Here is a 26,179-nt window from a genome sequence, read left to right as displayed (position 1 = left end):
GTGATAATGAACCTCTGAAAGAGATGTTTGTCACAAAGAACACAAAAAGGAGGTGAATGCAGAGAGGAGCCTCAGACTAATCTAGCCTGAGTTCTGCAATTTTGGGGATGGTAAATGCGTCCTCAATGGGATGCCAGGCTGTGATGGGGAGTTGGGACACAGCATTGGGACAGACCACTCCAGACCCAGAATAAGCTCTTGAGAAATGAATTTGAGTTCATCAAAAGAGCAAGCCAGCCAGCTCAGGCCAGCGCTGCCAGAGGATGCGTGGTGGTCATGTGGGGAGGTCGTGGTGAGAGTCCACGGCACACGAGGGACCTGGAGCTCACGTGTCTGGGTGTGAGACAGGGTGTGAGATATTGTCCACACAAGCATGCAGTCCAGGGCTATCCCCAAATTCCCCTCACCCACAACCCACCCTCAACCACAGCATATACAGGTAGACCGACAGTGTGAAGATACTTGCTGAACACCGTGGGGAAAAAAAAAAGACTCAATTATTCTCTATGTATATAGACACAAATTAATTAACTGAGTATGTCACAGGGGGACATTTCCCATGACCTACAGAGAAGAGTTTCGGGGAGAAATGGCTGATGATTAATGCTCTTCTGTTAGTGCTGCATCAACAGGATCATGGGAAGGGCTGTTTGAAAAAGACAAGGCTTTATGCACTTTCAGCATGCCTTTGGAAGGCACGGTGTATTTAGACAATTTTTTTGCTGCTAGTTTTTGCCAGAATTTCGCAACAATTTCTGATGGCACCAAGGTTGGCATAACTGATGTTTTCATCTGTGGAGAAACAGCAGAAAGTGTGACCAGAGTGTGGAGAAGCTTTCGAAAGAGTTAGAGCAAATCCAGCTACTGCATTAGAGCTAAGCAAGCCAAAATGCCAGCTCCTATTCTGCAAATAACCTGTCTGGAAATAAATTAACACCACAGAGGATGCAGAAAGGTGATAGCTGGGTTAAGCCCCTCACCACTGTGCTTACGTGGTGGTTTAAAGAGTTGAAAAAATCAACACAGCTAATTGATACTTCACAGACCCGCAGTACTATAATGATAAATGTAAAAAAGGGTTGTCTCCACTCGCTGTTAAAGGGAATATCAGGGCAGTTCACTTACCACCAGGCAGCCAGTCAGGAGTCCAGCAGCTCGTGTGTTGCAGAATGAACAAAAGAAGAGATATGAATACACTGCAATAGAAATGAAGTTCATGGACATAGTAACTGGTATTAAAAATTTCATATTCAACCACGATGAGCAGTGTCAGCTGAAAGTAAAGATTGCTAGAAGATGGTGTCAAACACTCCCCACACACAGAATGCACAGATTATTTTTTAATTTCTGCTACAAAATGCAAGATTTATAAATTGAATGCTCACCTGGAGACAACCATCAGCTGTGGGGATCTTCCAGAGCATTAGTCAGAGCTCAGGGGACCAAAGGCCAGGCACAGGTTTTGTACGTGTCGCTTTGATAGGAAAAAATCTGTCTACTCTCCCCAAAACATGGACTCTGATTGACAGCGCTGCTGCTTCGGATGACACCCTGCAAACAGGTCTTCAGCTGTTGCTGAGTGGCTCGTACAGCACGTTCCCAACTCCTGGTCCTAATATGGGAAAAGTTCTTAGTCAATAGTTCAGGTTCTGTGTAACGGTTACATGAAAATAATTTTTAAATTAAAACGTCTAAGAAAAAGACCAGGTTGTATTACACTGGTCTCAAATGAACAGTGTCACTGAGAAGGGTGTGATGGCTTATGCCAAAATTACATCTGGGTTTGGTGAAAAGGAACAACAAGCCTTTGGAGAAGATGATTGGAAATACCTCCAGCACTTGTTCATTCTTGCTTTCCTGGGGTCAGATTTACCAGGTGACACTACTGCTGGAGAAGTAACCATGCCCAACCAACCTGTCTTTGCTAGGCAGGGTATACCTGAATAAATGCTGTCCTACAACAGGTGAGATTTTATCATATATGGATTTAACCAATGCAAAATGAAGCCTGAGTAAGGACATGTTGTCACTGCACACTGCACAATGCAGTGCAGTGGGTCTGTACCAAATAGTGCCAAAATTGAAACTAGTTCCTAAATCTAAATGTGGTGTCAGGCTCTGATCCATTCTTAACTATGTTAAATTACAGAACAGCACCAATGAAGCATGTGTTGTCACCTGCTGACATTTTATTTAACAGATATGTGAAAACAAGGATGCCTTCAGTGTTGGAAGCTGCTGTCAGAGTCACTGGGGACTTGGGGATGCATAAAGAGACAGACAAGGCAAAACAAATAGCTCAATCTGCCTTGCAGCCCCCAGAGCTGGCGGTGCTCCGGGAGAGTGCCGTGGTGCTTGGTGCAGCGAGGAGCCGGGATCCCAATGGCAGAGACTGCCCCGGGTGCAGCACCGGGGCTGCCAAGCCAGAGGTGGGCTGGCATGCATTTCCCTGACTGGAAAAGATGGCCTTGAAATCTCACGTGGGTCCAAGCTCTCTCCTCTCCCGTTCCCTCTCCTCTTCCTCTTCTCTTCTCTTCAGCAGAGAAGAGCTGGTGCCTCCAGAGCATCTCTCAGTGCCTCTTCCAGCAGGCGCTGGAGGGGCAGGTCACTTTTTGGAGGTCCTGATGTCTCTCCACTGGCTGTAGAGAAGACAGTCAGCTTCATTTCTGACTTTGAAATCTAACATAGACATCCACGTAAGGGACGTGAAACCACCTCCATGGAGGATGTGCAGCAGCACAAAGGACTAACTACACTAGAAATTACATGCGGGAAGCTAACATGCATCAGGTGAGAGTGCAAGTTGGTCCTCGCTGCAGCCTCAGGGACTAAGGAGGTGCATCCACACCTCTCAGAGAGATGTGGTGACAACTCATGTCTCTGCATGACTTGCCTCTGCCTGACTTCACCTGCCTTGCAACTCGTCTCTGGGGCTTTCTCTTCAGAAGCAAGTTTCTATTCTGCATGGGATGCATGTTCACAGCGTGAGAGCCCCTTCCTCCACCCAGGAACCTCCTGGGTTCCTCAGTCCCATCCAACAAGGTCCCTGGAAAACGCAGTGTCCTCCTCTGTGTCCTTCTGGACACATTTCCCTCCACTTAACCTCAAATCCTGGTGCCAGGAGCCTCCTCCAGGCTCAGGGCTGGATGTGGCCAAGGCGATGCCCCACTGGCCTGACCCTGGAGGATTTGCTGGGTTAACCACCAGTGCTTTGGAGCACAGAACAAAAACAAAAGTAAATGTTTTCAAAGGTCCTATGTGAATTAGGGGCCTCTCGGCTTTATCAACAGCTAGCTGTGGGCAGCCGTGCAGCTTCTTTTGTCTGGCTAGTGTATTCACCAGAAAAAAAAAAAAAAAAAAATTTGCTCTGACTGAATCTGAATGAAAATTCTATAAAGTAAGGGAAAAGTTGAATCATTTTAGCAACAGGAAATTCTAAAAAATAATGAGGTTTTGATTTCCCATTTTAAATCCTAGTGTTTTCTTTTCAAAATCATTCACATTTGATAAAAAGAAAAGGTAAATAAGCTTACCTGTTCACAGCAAAAGAAGCGTTTGGTCAACCAGTTTGTCATACCCTCAATAATTCTTAATTCCTTTTTCAGTTTAACTAATGAAGTGAAGAACCAATTACTCTCACAGCTTCCAACCTGCAAAGATATTAAGGTAATCTGGGGCCAGATTCACAGAAATATTAATGTGCCTGACACTGTGGAGAGGCACTTGACAGAAACCACCAAATGCATTTTGCAGATGTATTGTTTTGCACTTTTCCAAAGACACTCATTAAAAGTCTGTGGGACTCATGCTCAGACAAGGCCAGGTCCTTCCAGAAAATGGGATGTATGCCCTTAGAGAGACTGAAGACCTCTGGAAATCTTATGATGGGCCATATTGTCAACTGTCCCTAATCACATGCAGAAAAAACTCTTTTGCAGGTGCTGTTTGCTGTAACCAGAAGGCAACCAGCCTGAATCCAGACTAAGTGAGAGATTGGGGTTTTTTTCCCCTTGGTGCTGAGTTCTCTGCTGCTCTCTTCACACACGGTGCTGCTGTGAATTGGGATACAGGATGGGGGTACAGACTTCATACCGGGCTGTGAGAAACCACAGCTTACTGGAGTACAGCACTGGGGGAGCTCATTGGTGTTCTGGAGCATTTCATGGACTTTACTGGTGTAAGAATGCAGCATTGCATGGACTTTGCTGGTATAAATACGGAGCATTGCATGGACTTTACTGGCAGTTTTGTAGTTTAGCACCTGGTTAGATCTAGAAGTGAAGAAAGGTGCATTTCTTCCTAACACGAAGCCATCCGTTCATTATCGTCAGGGCAAGCTCTTTGCTGAAAGTCAAAATCAAAAAATGTTTATTGGCATGGTGGATTTTGCACTTGGGTTTGGATTTAGCATGATTTCCCTGCTTGTGTATTCAGAGCAGCTCTGCTGGAGCCATCTCCATAAATCAGTGCAGGTACATGGAGCAAAAGTGCAGGCAGCCAAATGGGAACTGCTTGACTGGTGTGCATCTGGGCAGGTAAAGCAGGCAGGTAACACGTGTTTAGCAGCAATGTACAGAAATGCAATCCTGAGCAGGAATTAGTGACAATCACAGAATCACAGAATCACTAAGGTTGGAAAAGACCTGTAAGATCATCAAGTCCAACCGTCACCCCAACACCACCATGCCCATTAAACCATGTCCCACAGTGCCACGTCCACACGTTCCTTGAACACCTCCAGTGACGGTGACTCCACCACCTCCCTGGGCAGCCTGTTCCAGTGCTTCACCACTCTCTCAGGAAAGAAATTTTTCCTAATATCCAGCCTGAACCTCCCCTGGCGCAACTTGAGGCCATTTCCTCTCGTCCTGTCACTGGTCACTTGGGAGAAGAGACCAACACCCACCTCACCACAACCCCCTTTTAGGCAGTTGTAGAGAGCAATGAGGTCTCCCTTCAGCCTCCTCTTCTCCAGACTGAACAACCCCAGCTCCCTCAGCCGCTCCTCATCAGACTTGTGCTCCAGACCCCCCACCAGCTCCGTTGCCCTTCTCTGGAGGCGCTCCAGCAGGACAATGCTATGGATCGGCAAAAAAACAGATGGAGGTTTGAACTCAGACCCTGGTTCTCTAGGCCACCCTCCGACAAGCTCTTCCAGAAGGAGGTTGAGATGTTCTGCAGGGAGCATCACACAGTTACTCCCACCCACCCACGCTCATGTCCGTACCTGAGCCCTTTGAACAATTTTCACACTAGTTGGGAGCCTTGTTTCCCAGGGGCTCACATACCTGAGCCCTGCTGACCTGCTCTCCTGAGCCCAGCCTGAGTCTGAGATCTCCTGCACCATAGACTCAATGGAGCGTAGTTGCCCTTAGGGAATATGGGGTCCCTGCAGAAGCTGGACTTCCTGGAGGGTAAAACATAAAACCTGCCTACATGATGCTGAAGTTAGTTCACAGAGGTTTGGCGAAGCAAATACATGTTGTGGTGTTTACCCCATGGGCAGAAAGAGCCCTGCTCAGATTCTGGCTATCCTAGAAACCACTGAGAAGAGCTCAACGCTTTTCTAGTCCTCACTAGCTTTAAGGGAGACTCTGCAGGTTATCCAAATGCTGTTGGTACACTACCTGGAGCCACTGAGAGGGAAAAACCCACCTGTCCCCTCTGTCCCCATGTCCCTATCCACCTTGTCCTTGTCCCAGCCCTTGGGGCCCCCAGGGCAGGAGGCTTGGCTGGGGCAATGGCTCTCCCCATGGAGCCTGTCAGGGCTTGTTACGGCTGCCGAAAGATCATCGCTGACTGTGCCCCCAGTGACATTTTTCCCTGTGCGTCGTTTCAGTCTCCTAAATGAAGCTGTAAAGGGGAATGGATGAGGGATGAGAAGGAGATTGCCTCCAGCCTCTGCTCCCTGCCTCTTTCCCAGCGGGCGTGATGGATGGCAGGAGCGGGGAGCGGAGGCTGAGTCAGCTCCCAGGTGACCTTCGCAGAATCCCTCCCGGTCCCCATCTCCCTTGCTGTTGCGCAGGGCCGCTGAGCCTGGGCAGATTGATGGCAGCTCACGCTCAATTTCTCTGATGCACTTTTGCTGAGAGACACTCGTACATCTTCCCCACGTCGTCTCTCCATATCTGAGGTCAGGCTTTCAACAGGCAAGAAATGTTCTGAAATAAATCACTGCTATCCCTCACCCAGGGCTCTGCCAGCTCCAGGGGAATGGGGCAAGGAGGAGTGAGTTGGAGAGCTGGCGTGGAGGGACCGGCATGAGTAGACCCGCACATGGGTCCAAATGCACTCACTACATGGGCTTTATGCCTTGGGGGTAAGCCCACAGCAGGCAGCAAAGGTGCCATTCCCCAAGGATTTCTCCAGGCTCCCTGTGCTTCTCTCCCTGCATTTCTTGCACTGGGGCTCAGCGTCTCTCAGCTAGGGACCCACTTGTTCTGCACACCTTTGCATGCACTGAGCATATCGGACGCAAGATGGGGTGCACCGAGAAGCACATCCTTCCCTGTGGCAGCAGGAAAAGGTATCCCAAAACTCATCCACTGGAGTAGCCTGGAGCAATCCTCACAGAGGCAGGGGCTCAGCTAGGATTTGTCCCATGCCTCCTTCCCTTTCCCATGCCAGGTCTGAATCTGCCCTGGGGTACCGCCCGTGCCCCCAGAGCTCCAGTTTGGGGAACTCTTTGATGCTTTTGGGGTTTTGTTCCTAACACGTGGAGCTGTGCAGGTGCTGGAGAGTTGAGGGGAGCACTCCCCCTGCCAGTCCCCTGCTGCCTGGGGTTCTGCTGACAGAGATCAGCTCCTCCAGGAGCTGAGGGAGAGTGGGAGACCCTCACAGCAGTGGATCAGGGCACTTCACTGCTGTTCTGAGCCACAGATGTGCTGGACAGCTTGCACACAGACAGACACATCTGGCCCTGCAGCTCCATCCCTGCACCTTGCTGCCTCAGCCCTAGCCTTGCTCATGCACCAAGGCCAGGCAAGGAGACAAGGAGCTTTAAAGAAACCCAAGAAACGTGTCTGTGTTTTCTCTGCACTGCAGTTCTGCTCCTTTCCAGCTTGATCGTTATTTAGAAATGGGGGAAAAAAATGGCCTTTGCTTTGCTTCACTTCAGGACCTGTGAGAAAGCCTTGAGACTGTGCAAATACAGGCAGCTGTGCACACCCTCCTCTTGCTCCAGTGCTGCTGGGACAAGTTGTCCTTAACTGACCTGGTCCTAATATTTGGTCTCTACCTCATCACATGGGGAAGTGAGGTGGTAAAGAGGGAAAGGTGCAATTACTCTGCGCTTAAACCCCATGTTTAGATCTCAAATGGTGCAGGAGGATACATCAATGACCTCATTTAATAGATGGGGAAACCAAGGCATGCAGAGGACAGGGAATTTCCTAGGCATTGAGGTCAGCTCCAAAACCCTTGCCCTTTCCTTCCCCCATGAGCCATAGTAGCTCAGCCTGTTGCTGAGCCTCACTCCTGACACCTTGACATCAACATGATGGAGGCAGCTCTGAAGGCTCTTCCAGAGAAGTTTGAAGCCATTTTTGGCCAACCACAGGTGCTGCTGATGGTGGTGTCTCTGCTCCTACAGCATGACTGAGGGAGGGCATCCCCTGCTGCTCCCCTAGCCAGTCTTTTCCAGCTTGTCCTCTGCTGAAGGGTGCTGAGAGCGGTTGGGTTGCTGGGGTCCTGGTCGTTGGTTGGCCATGGTCCTAAGGCAAATTGCCTACTTAAGGGCATAGCAGGAAGCCCAGGCACACTCACCCATGCATGCTGCGTGCTGGGAACTCACACCAACTTTACCAGAGCATGCAAAGCTGGTGGCTACAGCACACCATCCCCATCCCTGGTGCCCTGGGTATTTTGGCATGGCTGAAGCCTTCTGCTCCCCTGCAAAGCTGCCTTCGGTAAAATCCCAATTTCCCTGGCAGGCATGGCACCAAGCAGCTCTGGGGGAAGCAGGACCCCTTGCTGGTGGTATGGCTCCTGTCCATTCTGCAGGTTGCCCTCAAGTATGGTGCCCAGGACAGCTCTTCCCCCTTGTCCTCAGCCACGGAGATCAGCTGCCAGCAGTTACCTTTTACCTACTCAGCATCCCAGGCAGTGTGGCCATCCGTTGCCTCAATATCTGTACCCCTTTCTCTGGAGATTGCACTTCTGTGCCCCAAAAATGCCTCTCAGAGCTCAGCAGATACGTAGTGAGCCTGGAAGTCCCCACGAGACTCTGCAGTCCCTCCCTGGACACCTTTGTGCTCAAGGTCCTGCACAGGCTCCAGCAACCTCCCCTTCCACATCCCTGCTCCCAAAGCCCAGGTACTCAGTGGCCTCATCCTGCTTTTCCAAATGATATCTCTTCCAAATGATAGACTCTTCTACTGGGAGCAGCAAGCTGCAGTGGGGCGGGGGGGGGGGATGCCATGGGCTGGTTGCACAGCCCAGCCTTAGAGGATGCTGTGTCTCATTGTGAACTGGATCTGGCTTTTCCCAGGGGATGCCACCTTCCTGGGAATTTGATGTTGCCAGTCTACTGTTTTGAAAGCCAGCTACTGAGCCTAGGGAGAATTGGACTTTTCTTTAATGAGAAGCCACATTCTGGCCTTTCTGATGGTGCGCAGCCAAGTTGGAAATAGAGACTGAGACTGTGCCAAAGACTCTGAACCGGAAAACAAAAGTAAGCCTTGAGCTGTGTGAGCTCTGTCATTTTTTCCAGTTGTCTCAAAGTTGGGGCTGGATGAGTTTCCTCAGTCTGTCCCCAGCATGACTGTGGGTCCCAGTCCATGTGGGACTTCTAAAAATGTAGTTAAGAAGTGCTAAGATTTTTCACTGCCTCTTGAACATTTCCCAATTCGTAGTGCAACTGATTCACAGAAGCAATCACAGAGGGAGTAAGACTGCCTCTGGGTCTGTGCTGCACCGGAGATATGTCCCAGCTGCATTTTTGCCTCCTCTGCAAAGCACATGAGACCACTGCAGGTTGTGCAGGCTTGAGTTCTGATGGAGGCTCAGACCAGAATAATGGTGCTTTCATCGTACTTTCCCTCTGCTTGGATCGTCAGATACCATCAAAACAATGCCATACCTGCTCCAGTGCATTTATTCTTATTTGTGTTAAACCAAGAGAGATCTGAGCCTCACAGTACTGTGTGCTGTATGACACAGTAGGAAATAGGTCCTGAACCATACTCTAAGGTCCAGTGGTTGAACTGAGCAGGTCTCCACTGACCATGATGGGACCCATCTCATGTTCTTGGCATCTGACCCAGCTCAGCTCTTGGCATCTGCCAGGAAGGTCACTTACAGCCATGTGTGCAGAAGTCAGTGGCAAGGATGGTATTGGGGGAAATTGTCTCCAGAACAATAAGTGAATGCACAAGATCCCCCTTGTAATATTTTGGAATTCAAATTCAATTCTGGGATCCAAAAGAGCAAGTGGAAGAAGGGGAGCAAGCAGCTGTCTAGGAAGCAGAAAGCTGCAGGGCAAACCTTCACCAGCCTGCACTTGTATTGCACACAAACCCCAGCAAGCCAAGGACATGCTGAGGAGACACTGGTACACAATACACTTCTGTGCCTGGAGCTCTTCAGAGAAGGACGAAAGGTCACTTGGGAGGAGGGAACATCCCTTGCTGTTCTTGAAAATCATCTCTGAACCTCTATCAGGACAATGACTATGTCCTGAGCTGGAGTTGCAAATTTTCCCTGCTTGCTGGCCATCACAGGGCTTCAGTGTAGCCCTCAGAGCCCCCCCCAGACCCACCAAGCAAGTCCTCCCTTTTCCCAGGGGGGAGGAGCACCAGGCAGTGGAGCTCATCATCGTCATCGTCCCCCCAAGAGGGGACCCCGGGTGCCACAGGGTCATATGACTCCTCAGGCAAGATGATGCATTACCCTGAGCTATTCCTCTGTGAGGAGTCAAAGGGGAGAGGCTTGATGAGCTTTTCCCAGGGGAAAGCAGGGGTAAAGCAGTGAAGAACTCCTTCAGGAGTTGGGACAGTGCTACGCAGGAGCAGAAACACCCAGCTGGCTGCGTGGCCCTACGGATGCTGAGGCATTATCGCAATGGGAAGGCAAGGCTGGAAGAAAGCTGCTCCAAGTTCTTATCTTTGCTTTGCCAGTGACTACGTATTGTATTTTCCCATCTGTAAAACAGAAAAAAACCCTATCCTCTCTTTCCTCATAGAGTGTCCATGATGATTCATTCATTTATGTCGGTGTAAAACCATGCAAAGTGCTGTGTAGATGCAAAGTCAAGCCTGACCTCCTGGCTCCTGCCACAGTGACCATGCTGCAGCACGACCTGGGCTGGCTTTCCAGGGTGCTGCTGTGCGCAGTCCCCTGCCTGTGGCACCATGAGGACACACCAGGCATGGCACAACACAGAACTGGTCCATGGTCAGGGTGAGGAGGAGAGATCGTATGAGTGGTGAGAAGGAGGGATGATGCCTTTTCAAATCATGGGGCATTCCTGCTTCTTCTAAAAGTGAGAACAAGTAGGAGTGGGATGGGATTGGGGAAGGGTCTCCCCCACACTCCAAATGGTTTGGATCTGGGTATTTCAAAGGGTGTGACTGGCCTCAAGCTCATTTCCAGTATCCGCTTTCAAGGGGGTTGTTCCAAAAAGCCCAGATGCCTTGTTGTTATTTTTCTGCTCCCACCCAGATCTGCAGTGCCAGAGTGCCCACTGTGCCATGCCTGGGCACCACACCAACCTCATAGCATGTTGCACCATAGGCAAGCAAGGCAGGGCTGTCCCTGGGGACAGCTTCGCAGGAGCTGCCAGCTGCTGCCCCACTGTGCAGAACACCACCAGTCCTGGGGAGCCCCATGCACAGCCCAGCATGTCCTTGCCCATCTCCAACACCAGCCAGCCCTGAGCTGCACAACCAGTGTGTCCATGGGCAGCCACCTCCCTCTGCTGGGTGGACGCGGACCGGTGCAGGACAGGCCCCGTGCCATGGCAATCTCATGTCCAGAGCTTGGCTCAGGCAGGTCGGATCCTGGCAGTCCCTGAGTGAGCAGAGCTGGACACTGGCACATCCCCAGGGAAAGCTCCCTATCTCCGTCTGCCCTCCTGCACGCTCCCGTCTTCGACAGCATCTCCGTGGAAGCAGCCAACAGATGTGACAAACACGCCGACTGCACGATCTCTCCCACATCCCCCGGAGCCTGGGCTCTGCCTGCTGAGACCCCTTCACAGCCCATTAGGCAATTCAGGTTCGGGAACACGCTTCGCTCTCCCAGCGGCTGCAGGAGACAGCAGCCGCCTCCGGACCCCTCCTGTGCCTGCTGAAAGGACCGTGGCTCCGGATCACTCCCAGCTGCTTATCTCTGTGCTGGCTGGCAGAGCCTGTGGGGAGCAGCTGATCGATCTCCTGTGGGTCACCTGGTGACAACAGGGGGGAGAGGAAGGGGACCAGACATTGTGCGGAGGCTGCCTGCACCGTGCGGAGGAGGCCAGGCTTCCCCCAAGTCTGGGAGCAAGGTGGGAAGGAAAATTAATTAATTGCATGGAGGAACCCCTCCACGCTGCCCCAGTTTCGCAGTCCAAGGTGGTGGTGGCTGACCTGGGGTGGGCAGCGGCCGTGCTCTCCGGAGGGTCCGCCCTGGGTGGATGCGAGGCACCAGGCACCCTGGAGCCAGATCCCGTCCTCCAGAATTTCAACCAGTTGGAGGAGGGTTTTGAAGTTGGTTCAGTGAGACGCTGTGTCTCAGACCTTCTCTCAGGGCCTTATTAAAATGCAGACTGCAAATTCAGATACTGTAAACAAGGTCACTGGAGAATGAAGATCAACAGAGTGCAAGCACAAGGAATGCAGAGCATTAATATTCTGATGTGTGAGCCCGTCCTAAATATTTTATCAGGCTAAGCTTTTTTGTATTGAGGCATCCTTCCCCTGCTCTTCCTCCTCCTCTTCTGCCTGCTTCACGTCCTTTTCTCTTGCGTTCACAAAAAGCACTTTGTATTTCGGCTGAGGCTTGAAATGTATGCAAACCTTCCGCTTCCCCCCCTCCACCCCTCCGAACAAAACCCTCACCCTCTTCCAGGCAGAGGGGGAGAGATTTCCTAACGGGGTTTCTTTTGTTTCTGTCAACGTCTCACTTAGGCAGCGGGCTCTGAGACTTATTGAACACTGTCAGTGTCTTATCACCCACGTCTCCCCCCTCCCCGCCGCAGAAATGCAGGGATTCCCTCCCACCTCCAGTGGCTCTGCAAAGCGGAGAGTAGCGTGGCAGCCGGTGCGCTGTGCACGCCTGTGCACGGTGTGCAATCGTATTGTCGATTGCTCGTGAGCTGTCTCCTACAGTGGACGGTTTTGGCTTGGGGAGATGATCCAGAGGTGTCAGCAGCTGTCGCAGAATCATTGGCTTTTGCCCTGTACCGAAAGCAGCTGCAAACCTTGTAGTTAGTGAAAAATAAACTGAAATCCAGCCCATCCTCAGCTGGTGGTGAAAAGGTGCTTCCTGACCCCAAGAAACATGTCCCCCATGCCCTGAGGAATAAGATTTGATTTTCCTTATCAAGATGCTCTCTAGCACAACTACAAATGCATCACGGAGTGCTGAAAGGATCTCTGCGTTTATAAATCCATAACAGTATTTTTTTTTACATTGGGGCCACACAATTCTGAAAAGATCCATACCATTACACATCCCCAAATGGTATTTTTTTCGTTTTACTTCAGGTCAAGCTGGGAAATTTGGATCTTGCTATCAAGTCCCTCCTCCTGGAGTCATTGCATGACATGGGAAAACCATGCTTCAGAGAGGACTCATGCTGTGGCTCTCCTGGCCCAGGTGTGAGCAGTTGTGTTTGCTGAATGTGATCATTCAAATGAAATCCAGAGATTCAGGGAAAAATTTGCTGAACCTGAAATTTCCCAGATCTGAGTATTTAACCACATTGCCAACTGGCGGTTGCATGCTTTCCTCTGTGCTACCCACTAACCCTAAATTTATCTTATTTGAAAAGCTTCAGTCATCCAATTAGCAATAATACCCAGCAAGTGGAGTGGCCAGCCACACATCTCAAGTAATAAATAGCGGAGGATTGAAGTGAACAGTTTGGGAATAGTCAATTGAATGGGAATTATTCATGCAAACTGTATTGCAGACTCCTACAAATACCAAATGCACTCCAGAAAATGAAGGCATTTATGTAATGACATCTCATTAAAAAAATAATCATAAGAAATTGATTATTAATAAAATATTGAGAGATAATTAACATTTTTTCTCAGTGGAAGATTCCAGAAAAGGGGCCACTTCTCCTTTTCAACTTCAACTCTGGCTTCCAAAGGACTTGAAAGAGAATCATGTGCATTAACCAGAGAAATCTGGCCTAAAATGAACATTCAAATGCGACATGAATTAATGGGTGAGCTTTTTAGTAGGTGAACTGTTGGAGTCTATACAAATTGACATTTTTTGATCATAAATAATAGTCTAGATCTGAAACTGCTGTATAATTAGCAGTTCTTGGATCCGCAACCATTTTGCAGTTGTGCAGAGTAGATTTTTTTTTTTATTTAACTATAATGTTAATAACACCAGCAATATTGCCCAGCTCTAAGTGGGATAACAGACAGCGAGGAGTGAATGTGTTCATGCACCAGCAGTGGTGGCTGTAGGCATCATGCGGCACCTTCCCCGCACTGTCGAGAGATTTTGCTTTAACCGTGCTGACCCCTGAGAGCTCGTCCCGTGGCTGCCGAGCGCTGGCGGTGGCAGATGAGAGCCCCTGCATGGGTACGGACAGACAGGCGTGACAGCGGTAGGAAATGAAAGAGGAAAATCTGACTGTACTACATGCGTTGTCTGAGCCAGAACAAGTTTCTGCCAGGAAGAGCTGACGTCCCTGCTCTGCCTGGGCTCGGGGGCTGGTTCCCAGCCCTGTCCCCAGGGCCAGGGTGATGCTCAGCTCTCCCGGCTGAGCCCATGGCTCCTGCACACTTGGCTGCCAGGAGGGACATGGGGTGGTTGGGGTCTGCCCTGGGGTGTGGGGTCTGCCCTGGGGTGTAGGGTCTTGTTATGTAGGTGCAGCCACAGTCCGTGCCCAGGAGGCTTTCCAGGCTAAGCCGTAGGAGGGGGATACGGACTCTGGAGAAAGGATGGCCCAGATCCACAGATGCACATGTACCCCAAGGTCCCTAACAACTAGAGACCTTGTGAAAAGGGTGGATGCTCCAACAGCTCAGACATAAATGCAGGTGAGGCCCTCACTCCTCTTCAAGAGCATGAGGCTGCTATAACTGAGCATCACACCTTGGGTCATGCACTACATGCACATGCACAGAGCCCCACATCCACTGGACCAAGGCAAGGGAAAAGTGAAATGTGGGATTCGAGCTGCTGCAAATGATCCAGCCTGCACAGCAGAAAGGGGAACTGAACTGTTTGGCCCCACGCCTTGGGCAAATTTGGTTACCAAGAGCGCAGGTTCCTCCCTGCAGGTCAGTCATCAGGCTGGTTCAGTGTGTGGCTGCTGCTGAGGATCTTGGCAGCATCAGGACACGGGGAAAACCCTGACATGTTTTCACTCGCTTCTTGGCACCGTTCGCTGGAAAGGCCTGAGCACGTCTCCTCTCCCTCGGTGACTGTGTGCTACAGCCCTCCAGTCCAGCCGGGGGACCCCGGGGAATGAAGACATTTATACTGCACATTGACGGCCCTGTGCTCTCTTCTCCTTTGAAATATAGCAGCTTATTGATTTATATTTAAAAGGGATGAATGCAGCATATATCAGTATATTAGACACACTCCACACAAACAGAAAGGGCACCACTGCCTTCCCACTTGAGCAATTCATCACCTAACAGAGCTCTCCCAGGATAACAACCGAGCAGGCCAAAGGGGAGAGGGGATTTCTCCCTTGTGCAGGCTTCCCGAGCAAATTCCCCAGCATGGAAGAGAGCCGGTGCAGAAGCCCCATCTCCAAAACACATGCACTTCTGTATTGTTACCCTCTGCAAATGGCTTTCCCTCCTGGCCTCTGGAACATGGTGCAGACTGCCATCCATGTCACGCTTGGGGAAACTGAGGCACACAAAAGCAACTTGCTTTTGTAAGAAGTTGCACATTGCAAGCCTCAAAAGAAGCAAACATTTGAACTCTGGTCTCCTAAGCATTAAAACAGTGGCTGGGCTAACAAACACCTTCCCTCCAAGGGGTCCTCAGGTGGGATTCAAGCTATTGCTGCAAATCATCCAGCACAACAGAAATGGGCACTGAGCTTGTCCAGCCCTCAGACCTTGGGCAGATGTGGTTACAAATAGCACAAACCTCCTGCCGGTGCTGATGGGCTGATTTGGAGCATACACAGCACCTTGGGCACTTGGCTCAGGTGCTGTCATGGACAGGACAGCAAATGTCTGCCCAAAGGGTTACATTCGCGCTCCTTGGTTGTTAGGGGCTTTGCAAAGCCTCCTTGTGCTTCGGCATTACAGTGTCTGTGAAGAGAAAGGAAAGAAAGAGGTTCTTCCGCCCCATCCGGTGGCACTGGGAGGGACAGGTGCCCTGCTAGAAGGCAATTCTTCATCTCCCAGGGATGGCAGGGGATGAAAGCAAGCAAAGCCCCAGACCTCCTCAAGCGCCAGAGTCAAAGGAAACTTCATCAGCTCCCCTAACAGAGCAAGAACTCATCCTGGTAACACCACACACAAAAATCCTCCTCCCTTTGCTGCAGGAGCCAAAGCACTACAAGCACCTTTCCCTCTCTCTGCCAGCCAGCCTGGGGCTCAGGGAAAGGGGCTGTTTCTTGGCTCCAGGCTGGGTCCCAGCAGAGCATGCTCCCCACCATGCTCACACACATGCACCAGGCTCCAACAGCCACAGACAAAGCCCCTCTCCTTCTTGATCAGAGAGAGGGAGGCAGGGATTTCAGGTACCAAAGTGAAAATTACAGCATCTCTTTTGACTTACGAGTATTTCTGTTGGCTCTTGCTTGTGCTGGGTTTCCATTAGCAGCACGAGCGGGGTAGTTCATCTATCACATTTACCAGCCACAGAAATGACATCGGGGCAATACGAATATATTCTGGTGCATTAGCATTCGGGATAGATAAGGGCAGCAGCAATCCACCAAGAGGGCAGCTAAGTGCACCAGATAGAAGGAAAGAGGCGTAGACATGCCATGCTCACTGAGAACTTGATATCTGAGTCAAATCCAAGCTGCTGTCTTCATACAGGGGAGCATGCCTTTGATATAATATCCCCCTGAGATATGATATACACCTGTGATTATCCTGACTCGCAATTCCATGTCCCTGTGCTGCCCTGAGCTGGCTCTGCAAGCTGCAGCGTTATTTATCTGGCAATAAATGGCCTTCTGTCTGCAAAATGAGGGCTTCAGCTGGGAAAGTAATGGGCAGTTTCAGCTCAGCTGGAGATGTGCCCGGAGGTGAAACCTGATTGGGAAGGAGCGTTGTCCTCCCGGCTGAACGAGAAATCCCCGTGACCTGCTTTCCAAGGTGGCCAGGCAAGGGCAGCCCGGGAAGAGGAACTGCTGCAGCCTGCCAGCGAGCCGTGCGGCCACCACAGCAAGGACGATCACATGGAGCTGAACACGCTGCCTTTCCTTCAGCGACTGTCCCTCAGGAGGCTGCTTCTCCCCATGGCTGATTAACGGGGAAGAAGAGCATATCCATGCCCAGTAAGGGTGAAAAGGACTTAGCCCCCTCTGCACGTTGCTGCTCCTGATGCCCACTCTCCTACCCCAAGTCATGCATCCTGACAACTCCTTCCTGGTCAGCTCCTCTCTTGCGCTAGAGGGACAGATCCTGCCCATCTTGTTTCATCCTGCAGTGAGAACTTTGCACTAAGGCTGGAGAGGTGACTCCACTGATGAGTTGCCAGTGTCCTGGCCATGGGGTGCTTCCTCCTCGTTCATGGGCTTGGGCCTTACCTCTGGGAAAGGAAGGGTTAATAAACCACCTGCGATGGGGCAAAGAGCAAAGGGAGGGTAAGACTTGTCTCCACCAACATGACCCCTCTGGAAGTGGAGCAGCACATAGAAGGAAGGAGTGCAAGGTCCCTCACCATCAGGGAAAGAAGATGGAGGGTGCCAGCGCCGCTAGCAATTGTCTTGGGGACTCGGTCCCTCAGGGGACGACAGAGGCAGTCAGCAGCTGCCTAATGCAAAGACAGCTCAAGTCTGGCTCTCAGCCGCGTGGCATTTGTGATAGCCCAGCCTGTGCAAGAGGAGTGACAACAGCAACTCCATTTATAACGTGCTTGGGGATCCATCTGTGCAGGATGCTGCAGGGAAACCAGGCACAGAAATATTATTGTTAGCATCATTATTACTATTATCAGTATTCCCTGCAGCTGGTGGTAGCTGCACAGCAAAACCATCCAGAGCTGCTCTGGTGGCATTTCCCTCCACCCACCCCAACTCCCATTGCTTTGACTAGACAGAAATTGCCCCCAAGAACATCTCTTTTTTCTGAATGTTGATTTCTGTTTAGTTTATTAAACGTCTTTAGTTCTAGTTTTCAGGTTTCTGCACTTTCAGTGCAAAAAGTCAGTCAGTTGTAAGGGAAAAAAATTATATTCTTCCATAATTCTCGGGGAAGAGGAAGTTTAAGTTTTAAAGTAGGTCTATAGCCCTAGAGATAATGACCTGTTTCCACTGCACCCACTGCCACACTGTGGGAAAAGAGGGAGCATTGGCCCCAAATCCCCTCTCACTGCCACTTCTAGTGCCACCTTCCCCCTCCAGGCAGCAAGGTTGATAATTGCCTCCCACGGCATGGGGAGGGTTAATTAGCCAGTGTTTGTTCAGTGCTGTGAATAGGTAAAATGCCATCTAAGTGCAGAGCATTATGATTAATAATATCCAGCCTGCTAAAGCAAAGTGCTTAGAAGGATTCAGAAAGGATTATTCATTTATATGAATACAGAGGATATCTACAGTTACATTAAATGGGATAAAAATCTGCAGGGGACCTAAACCCTTACGCTTCAGGACATAAACCAGCCATTAGCTGCCTGGGTTGGGAAGGAAGATCTCTCTGAACACTTTAGCATAGTGTCATGGTGCTCAGCGGGAGATGCTCATCTTCCTTGCGAGCATCCAGGACCAGCTCCTCAGCCCAGTCTTGCAGAGATGAGACCAAGCCTGTGTCTGTCTGGCAGTTCACAACTTCTAGTATTGGTCCAGTGCTATTCTTTCTGGCTACCCTGCCTGTGCTAGCCCTGTGCTAATCTTGTGCCACCACTCACTGATGCCTCGCTTATGTCCTGGACCCATCTTGGAGAGCACCCAGCCCCTGCTTTGCTCCACAACCACTCCAGCCAGAGCAGTGGGACCAATGTGGCACAAAGAAAAAAGATTATACTGGTTTTTCCACTTCATGCTTCTCTATTAAAATTGATTCAGAGGAAGAGAGGGAACCTGGGTGCTGGTATGTGATGCTGAGAGCAGGAGAGGTGATGGGGTTGAGCTGTCTCCAGAGAAGACCTAGGTGCCCAGACATCAACGGCTCTCTTGACTGGTTGCATCGGCCTTTGCAGGTACCTGCCTGCACCTGGTGCTCATGCTCTGAGCTGCTGCAAGCGCTCGGGCTCAGGGTTGCACGGAGACAGCTACACACCTTCCAGGTTGGTGCTAGCTGGGGCATGGGCTAAGCGGAGCTCTCTCTCACAGACCACAGGTCAAGCCTTACCTCTGCTGGGCACATCTTCCATCTATACGGTGGATCAAGACTTCATCTCACAGGACGACTGTGAGGATAACGGTCAGAAACTGAGGTAGAAAGAGTTGCAGATTGAGGAGACCTCTTAGAGCTCAAGCAGCTCTGTTGGTGCCAATTCCCCCCCAGCACCTCTGACTCCCTTCAGCAAAGAAACACAGGTCCTCACAGTGTGCATCTGCTCAAAACACTCCTCCGCTACCAATTTATTTATTTTTTTGCTCAAGTAGGAACATTTTGAGCAGAAACTCCAATTTTGCACCCACCTTCAGAAGCTGATCTGCTGTGCTTCGCTTAGGAGCTTGAAACATTTCTTCACTGTTTTTTTCTTTTTGTTGGGGCAAAAGAACCCGCTGAACGTGCAAATGGGAAAATATTGCAAGAATTTCTGGTTATGTGGTATTTTTGGTCTCAGTGGCAAGAAGAAAATACCCCAGATTTGATCTTGGAGCATGATGAAAAGATAAGGATTGCAAGAAATTAAACTCAGGAAATGCAGAAAAACATAATGCAGGAAATTAAAAGGCAGTAAATTCAAAACCGATACAAGTTTTTATACAGCGTGTGGTTAATCTGTGGAGCTTATTGCCACAAGATATTAAAAGAGGTTGGATGTGCATACGAACACCATCATCTGCAGTTACTATAAACACAGTAAACATTAAGCACTTTAACCCTCTTTCTGCACAACATAGACTTGACCACTCTTGTGCATGTGGTTAGCAAAGAGCTTCTTCAAGAGGAATTAGAGGGCAATGCTGACTGACCATGTTAAGAATTAATGAAACCCTCTACCCAATATCTGCACCTCCAGACATGGTACCCCCATGTCTCTGCTGGGGATCCAGGCAGGAGTGCTAGAGGAGAGATGCTCTGTGCATGCCCTCCGCCCATTTGCCCAGAGGAGCTAAGTGGACCTGCAGGATCCTGGACAAAGGGCCAAGGCAGCAGCAGGATGGGTGACGAGTAGCAGCCTTGGGCTGAACAATTTGAAAACAGAGTCCTCTGGAGCTCTTCTGGTTCAGACGCTGCTGAGGCTTGGCTTCACTGTCTTTGATCTTCAACAACAATCCTCTGCAACCCTGCAAGGTCTTTCACTTCACGAAGAACTGACCTCATGCATAAGCCCACAGTGCCAAAGCCAATTATATTCTGGGATGCTTTGTGCTCCTCAGGCAGCCAGGCCCCTGTAAATGACTCAATGCATCCTTCATCACCAGAGTTAGGTCAAGGCATCTGAGATGGCCCTCAAGACCTGGGTGAACTATGAGCCCTTCTGCTGTAGCCAGCTGCGAGGGGTTGCCCAAGCAGCACTTCCATCCCATTTTGCAGGTTAAAGGGGTCAGCAACAGCATGCGACTTGTTCTGGGCTGGGTGCCTCAGCCCAGAGGGCTCCCTTAGACAGGAGATGACATGGACGCCCATGCATTTCCTTCTCGCTGTGCTCGTTACAATAACTGAGGCCCCTTCATTTGCTGAGAAAGAGCCAAACCCAATTTGTGTCATCTCATAATGTGTACTCTAATATGTTACATTGGATCCAATTAGGTAATGGCAGCCCCAGCAGCAGAAAGGGGGGGTGTCAGACTTCATCCTAGTTTGGGCTGGGCTGTCGACATTGATCCTAATGAACACCAGGCAGAGGGGTGTCCCCCTGAGCCTCTGTTTGTGATGCTGGAGCAGTTCAGGACTGGTTAATGTGCACTTAACACAAAGTGTTACCTGAAAAAGATGCTCAGCGAGAGGGAGCTGACATGGTGCAGTCTAAATTATGCCTTTAGAATAGGATCGTCCATGAGCATTACAACAGCACACTCGGAAAGGACTCAGCTGCATGCCGGAGAAGAAAGGAAGGCTTTAAGTGAAGATTTAAAGAAGGGGATGGAGCATCTACAAAGAAGGGGAACACACGCCCTCCAGCTGTGGAAGAAGGCAGAAGGGAGACTGAGATAAAAGGGGAGCTTTGATCTTCCTCGATCCATCGGGCTTCGATCAGCCGTGTCCTGCTGTGCCGGGGCTGGCCGAGGGCTGGTGTGTGCCTGCCTCGGTGCTGAGCTGGCTCTCATGAAAGGCACGTTTGTCGCTCCCCTGGCCTGTCCCTAGGCTGGGCTCCCTCTGCTCAGCCGGGTGCTGCTCTCCCCTGAGACCCCGCCGCGGGGTTCTGCCGCTGCTCACCAGCCGCTCCCACCGGCTGTGTCGGAGCTTTGCTACGGAAGGGTAAAAGCACCAGTTTTCCCGTGCCAGAAGCTCACACTGGGCTAGCTGGGTTTCCTCATTGCTGGTTTGCAAGTATTTAAATGCACTCACTTTTTCATCTATATGCTGCTGCCAGATCCACAGGAGTTCAAGGCCACAGGAGAGGCAAAACCTACCCTGAATCCCAGGGCTTCTGCTGCTAGGGTTTTAGGAAAGACAGCAGAGTGCACAAGAAGTGATGAAATGGTGGGTTTGCGCATTACTCAAACAATACAGAAAACCTCACGCACATATTCAGATGCCCAGTGTAATACAAACGAGCCTCAGGCTCGTGTTCCTACTTTGGCAGCTTGTGATGAGCTCAGGGCAAAAATTAATCACTGACATGTAAGGGAGAGAGCCAGACCTCCCATTATCACAGCCTCCTAACCCAAGATGCTCGTAGCACTGGCACCCCCCTCTTGGACTGCAAAATCTCCTTGGTGGTAAAGAAATGGTCTGAGCAGTGGGGGTGTCCCACTGCTCCAAGGAAGCCATCGGGAAGCTTCAAGGCCAATGGATAACCCACAATTCGGGCCTCAGAAGCACATGCAGGAAAGCAAGTGACCAAAGGTGTTTTGAAATTGCTTCACAATGTTTTAATTGACCTATAGGGACGCTGGGCCTGTCCACCCAAGTGACACAATGTGCAGATGACACCAAACCTGCAGATGCTGTTCAGTGCCCGTGGGTGGCATGTTCCCAGCAGGGAACTGATGCACGAAAACCTGCCTCGAGAAGTGAGGCTCTTGCACCTGCTGAGACACCTTGCCTTAATCAAGGCAAGGCCATGGTGCTCCCACAACACCCTCTTATCTGTATTGGGCATTTACTGCACACCAGGAAAAGAGGATTGAAACTCTGCTTGTCCAGCCCGCTTGCCCCAGGCACGGCAGCGCTGGCAGTTTGCTGGGTCCCAGCGCTCTCTGCAGTCCCGCTGCTCCTCTGTCCTCCCCACCTGGCACAAAGTGCCTGCCTGGTGTCGTTGCCAGAGCAGCTCAGTTACACTTATAAATCCTCTTTGCAATTTCATTAATTTCAAAGCTCCCTGTTACCAGCTCCAGCCTTTAATCTCACACTCCATAAATCAGTCAGCAAGGGAGCTGGGGAGCAGAGGAAATCAGCTCCTTTTGCCCTGGCTGGGCAGAGCTGGGCAGCTCGTGACAAGGGATGTGGGCTGGTGGGGGGTCTCTGTTCCCTGCCACAGCGTGCCCCTTGTGCAAGCCAAGAGGCGCTGGCAGGAGCCCAGGGAGAGAGAGCAGGAACACGTTACTGGGGAGCTGGCGTGGGTCGCTCCCATGCCCAGAGCTAGCCTTGCGTTGATTTGTGGAGACTAATTAACCTCAGACTTGCAGCATTACTATTTGGAGGGTGCGTAGTTGCATCTCGTGCAAACCCCCTCTCACCCAGGAGCGCAGCAGCGGGTGTTGTTGCAGCCGGCGAGCGGAGCTGAGTGTGCCAGAGCCTTTTCAGCCTAAAGAGCCAACCCTTGGAGTTTGACACTCGCCGCGGTGATGGATTTGCTCTGAAGGAAAATGCCCCTTCGGCGACCATTAAGCAGACACATTGTTTAGATTTGTGCCGAGGTGTTTTTACGTCTCATCTGAGGCTTTCAGTGAAATGAGGCTGGTGGACTCCACGCAGCTGCCAGCCAGGAAGGGAAGGGCAATTATCTGTGGTGATAAACGGAGGGGATGCTGCCCAGTTCAAACCACTGCAGACCAGTGGAGACCTAAGCGGTCTCCTTCCAGCAGGCAGGTGAGGAGGGCAGAAATCACACGCTGCCTGCTGGCTCTGCGTGTGGTGTGCCATGCATGCTGATAGGGTGAGCTGCAATTTATCAACAAAAATTAGGAGTGGGAACACTGTTTATCTGGAGAGTGAATGAATTCATTTTTGCCTGGGAATTCCAGTGTCTGCATTTTTGGAGGTCTTTTTCCCCTGAATGCCACGCTGAGAGTGGAGATTAATGAATTTTGTTTCATGCAACTTTTCTATGGTAGAAACACGAGTTTGTCAACTCTGAAGTATTTTGCAAAATTATGGTGATTTTTCCCAATTTTGTTTATTGAAGAAAAAACATGTGAAAACATTTAAAATGGCCAGTTTTGACATGTTCAGAATGAAATGTTTTGATTTTTTGGTTCTGAAACATTCTTCAGTTTAAAAACTCCCTTTCATTTAATTTTGAAAAATTCAAAAGCTTGATTGAAACAAAATATTCCGATACTGTCAAATGAAATGTTGACTCCAAACCCTTTAAAAATCAATTTGACAATAATTTGGAAAACCTTTATCCTTGTTCCAAGCTTGAATAACATTAAAAACAAACAAACAAATGCACAGTTTGCAAATGAACTAAAAGGAATCTCATTTCCATGCAGCTCTTGTAAAACACATTTCATTTTCTAGGGTTTCAAAAAAGGCCCAAATCCCCTTCTAAACCTGAGGAACAATCTGACCCTTACAAAGCGAGGTGACTGCATCCTACAAAGTAAAAGCCTTGAAAAGGATGTTGTGGATAATGAACAAACCAGAAGCTGCTGTGATGGAGCAGCCAGACCTGAAACAGCTCTTGGCTCCATAAGCAGGGAAATACCAGTTTGCAGCAGGGACATGGCATTACCTTTGGACAAGGCCTACCAAGGCAACCACTCAACTCCCTGCCTATTCCAGAAGTCCACATTTTTAAAAGTATGGTGGCAAATTTGGAAATCATCAGAAAATAACTCAAGGGATGGTCTGAGGTGTTGGAAACCTGTTGTGCAATGCAAGAGGAAAGAAGTGCAAGGTATTAACATCACTGTTAAATCCAAGGCAACATTAATATCTGACTCATCTAAGCTTAGAAGTGCCTTTGAGAGGAGGAGATACCAAAAAGTCAGCTGGCTAGCAGACAAAGGCAGAATATCTGCTAGCAGCTGGAGGGTACAGCCAGACAAACTGGGAGAGGGAGCTGAGTGCCAGCGCTAACAGTCAGAGAGATAAACCCCTTGAACAGCTTGCTCTGGCATGTGGTGGAGTATCCATCACTCAAAGCTGTTCATTCACTTGGATATCTTGCTGCAGAATCTGCTGTGATCAAGCAGAAACCCTGGGCTCGACAGGGGTGAAGTTCTCCCTCCTGGCCAGAAAATCAAACCACATTGTCTTTGCAGCTTTTCTTGGCCTAATCTTTGGAAAGAAGAGGCTAGGAAGGCTCTTTTCCCAGAGCACAGGCACACCACGTAACCTGTGGCAGAGAAGGTCCCTTCCTTGTCCAGCTTCCCAGCAGCCTCAAATGGAAACCGCAAAGAAAAGCAAGCACACATGCCATTTCTGGTCCTTTCCCAATCCCCACACAACTACGCCAGCCAAATCCTGCTTCCCAGGGGTATCAGTGCCCCTGGCATGACCCCATCCATCATGCAGGCATGACCCACAGCTCTGACCAGCCAGTCTCCGGCACAGCCCCACACATAGATTGTGATGATGAGTTCAAGGCTGCACCAGGCATCCTCCTCTGCGCACCAGCCCTGCCTTTCACCAGCACATGACTGAGCTGATGGTTCACAGACCCCCATCAGTCGGGTCACTACAGTTTCTCCAGTCAGGCTGTCTGCATGCACAGTTAGGGCAATGAAAGAGGGAGAAAAAGTGGAAAAGAATGAGAGAGAAGGGGGATTGCTCTGGGGAGATAAGGCAGGTCACCGGGAAGAGGGATGGGGAGACCCAGGGTGGTCTTCCTTCCACATCCTCACCAGGCAGCTCTGGGGGGCCCCATGCCTGGCCCTGCTCACTCCTCTCATGGTGATGCCACCATTGGTACCCCCAAAAGAAACTGTTCCCTTGAACAGCAAATGCATCAGTCTGCTGCCTGGTGTCTTAGGGTCGGACACAGGGCACGAACGCCTGTTCCTCACTGCACTGCCCGTGCCATTGGACAACCTCTGCAGAAAATCAGGTTCTCACATGCTGCACAGTGGGTCAGGGTTTTGCACCCTGCAGGTATGAATTGCTGCTGATGACCCAGGAAGTCACTTCAATCTCCCAAGCTGAGTGCAAGCAATAGTAATAGTCACTATTTCACCTTCCCCCTCCCTCCACCTCAGCTCCATGCTCTTCCCTCTGCTTGGCTCCAGCCCCCCAGGGTTTATCAGGAGGCTTTCCTGGGACAATGTGTTCACTCAGCAGCACCTTGGGAAGTCTCAGGGGCCCAAATTCAGGAAGAAAACTGGGGGTAAGGGGGAGGTCCATGGCGAGCCAGGCTAGTCAGAGCCTTGGGGGCTCTGCATAGAGCCAGACACTGCCCCTCTGCCACTGCCAGAGCCCTGATCCCTGCCCAGATGGGTCTAAGGTAGAGAGAGGTGGTTCAACCTGGATGCTGAGAGCTCTGTGTCCCATCAAGGATAACGTAGAGGTTTGTTCCCACCTCCCTTCTAAAGCTGACCTAGTTTAGCTGTGTCGAATGCCACCACACATGGCTTATTAACATTAATTTTCTTTCTTGTAATAATACCTGCAGCTGAGAACTGGAGATACTGAATTATTTTGGTAGTAAAGACAAGAGCCAGCTGTGAAGGGCTGCAGAAAGACTTCATGATATCAAGTGCCTGGTGACAACACGGCAGATAAAATTCAATGTAGATAAATGGAAACTAACGTACATGGGAAAGCGCAGTCCTAACTTTATGAATTAAATAAAGCACCGTGAGCTGCCTGTCATTGCTAAAGAACAAGATCTTGGTGTTATAATACATGCATCTTTGAAAATGTCATCTTTGTGCTTGGCAGTGTTTAGAAAAAGCAAATCAAATGTTAGAAATTATTAGGAAAGGAATAAAGACCAGAAGTATAAAGACCAGAAGCTGTCAGTCTGTGCCTGTGTAAATCCCGGGTGGGCTCTGCCTTCAAGCTTGGGCAGTTCTGGCCTTATCTCTGGAGGGACATGAGGGGGAGTGTGACAAGAGTCGGTAAAATCATGTGTGGCCCCAAGAGGGTGGGCTGTTGTTGGGTCTTCTCTCTTCCCATCACAAGGACTGGGGAACTTCCCACAGAGCTGATGGATACCACGTTCATGTTAAACAGAAGGAGGTGGCACTTCACATAGTACGTAGTGAAAATCTGCAACTCCACAGACACATTCACAAGAAGAAAATTCATCAAGGGATGTTAGATTCAAAGGCACTTTCAGGTTAGGAGCCTTTTGGCTGGGCATCAGGAGAGGATTGCTATGTGCTCACCCTGTTCTTACATACTACCCTAAGCACGTCTTG

Source organism: Gavia stellata, chromosome 29, assembly GCF_030936135.1.
Source record: "Gavia stellata isolate bGavSte3 chromosome 29, bGavSte3.hap2, whole genome shotgun sequence".
NCBI classification, from domain to species: Eukaryota; Metazoa; Chordata; class Aves; order Gaviiformes; family Gaviidae; genus Gavia; species Gavia stellata.
The sequence above is the reverse complement of the archived record's forward strand: the minus strand, read 5'-3'. Positions refer to the sequence as shown.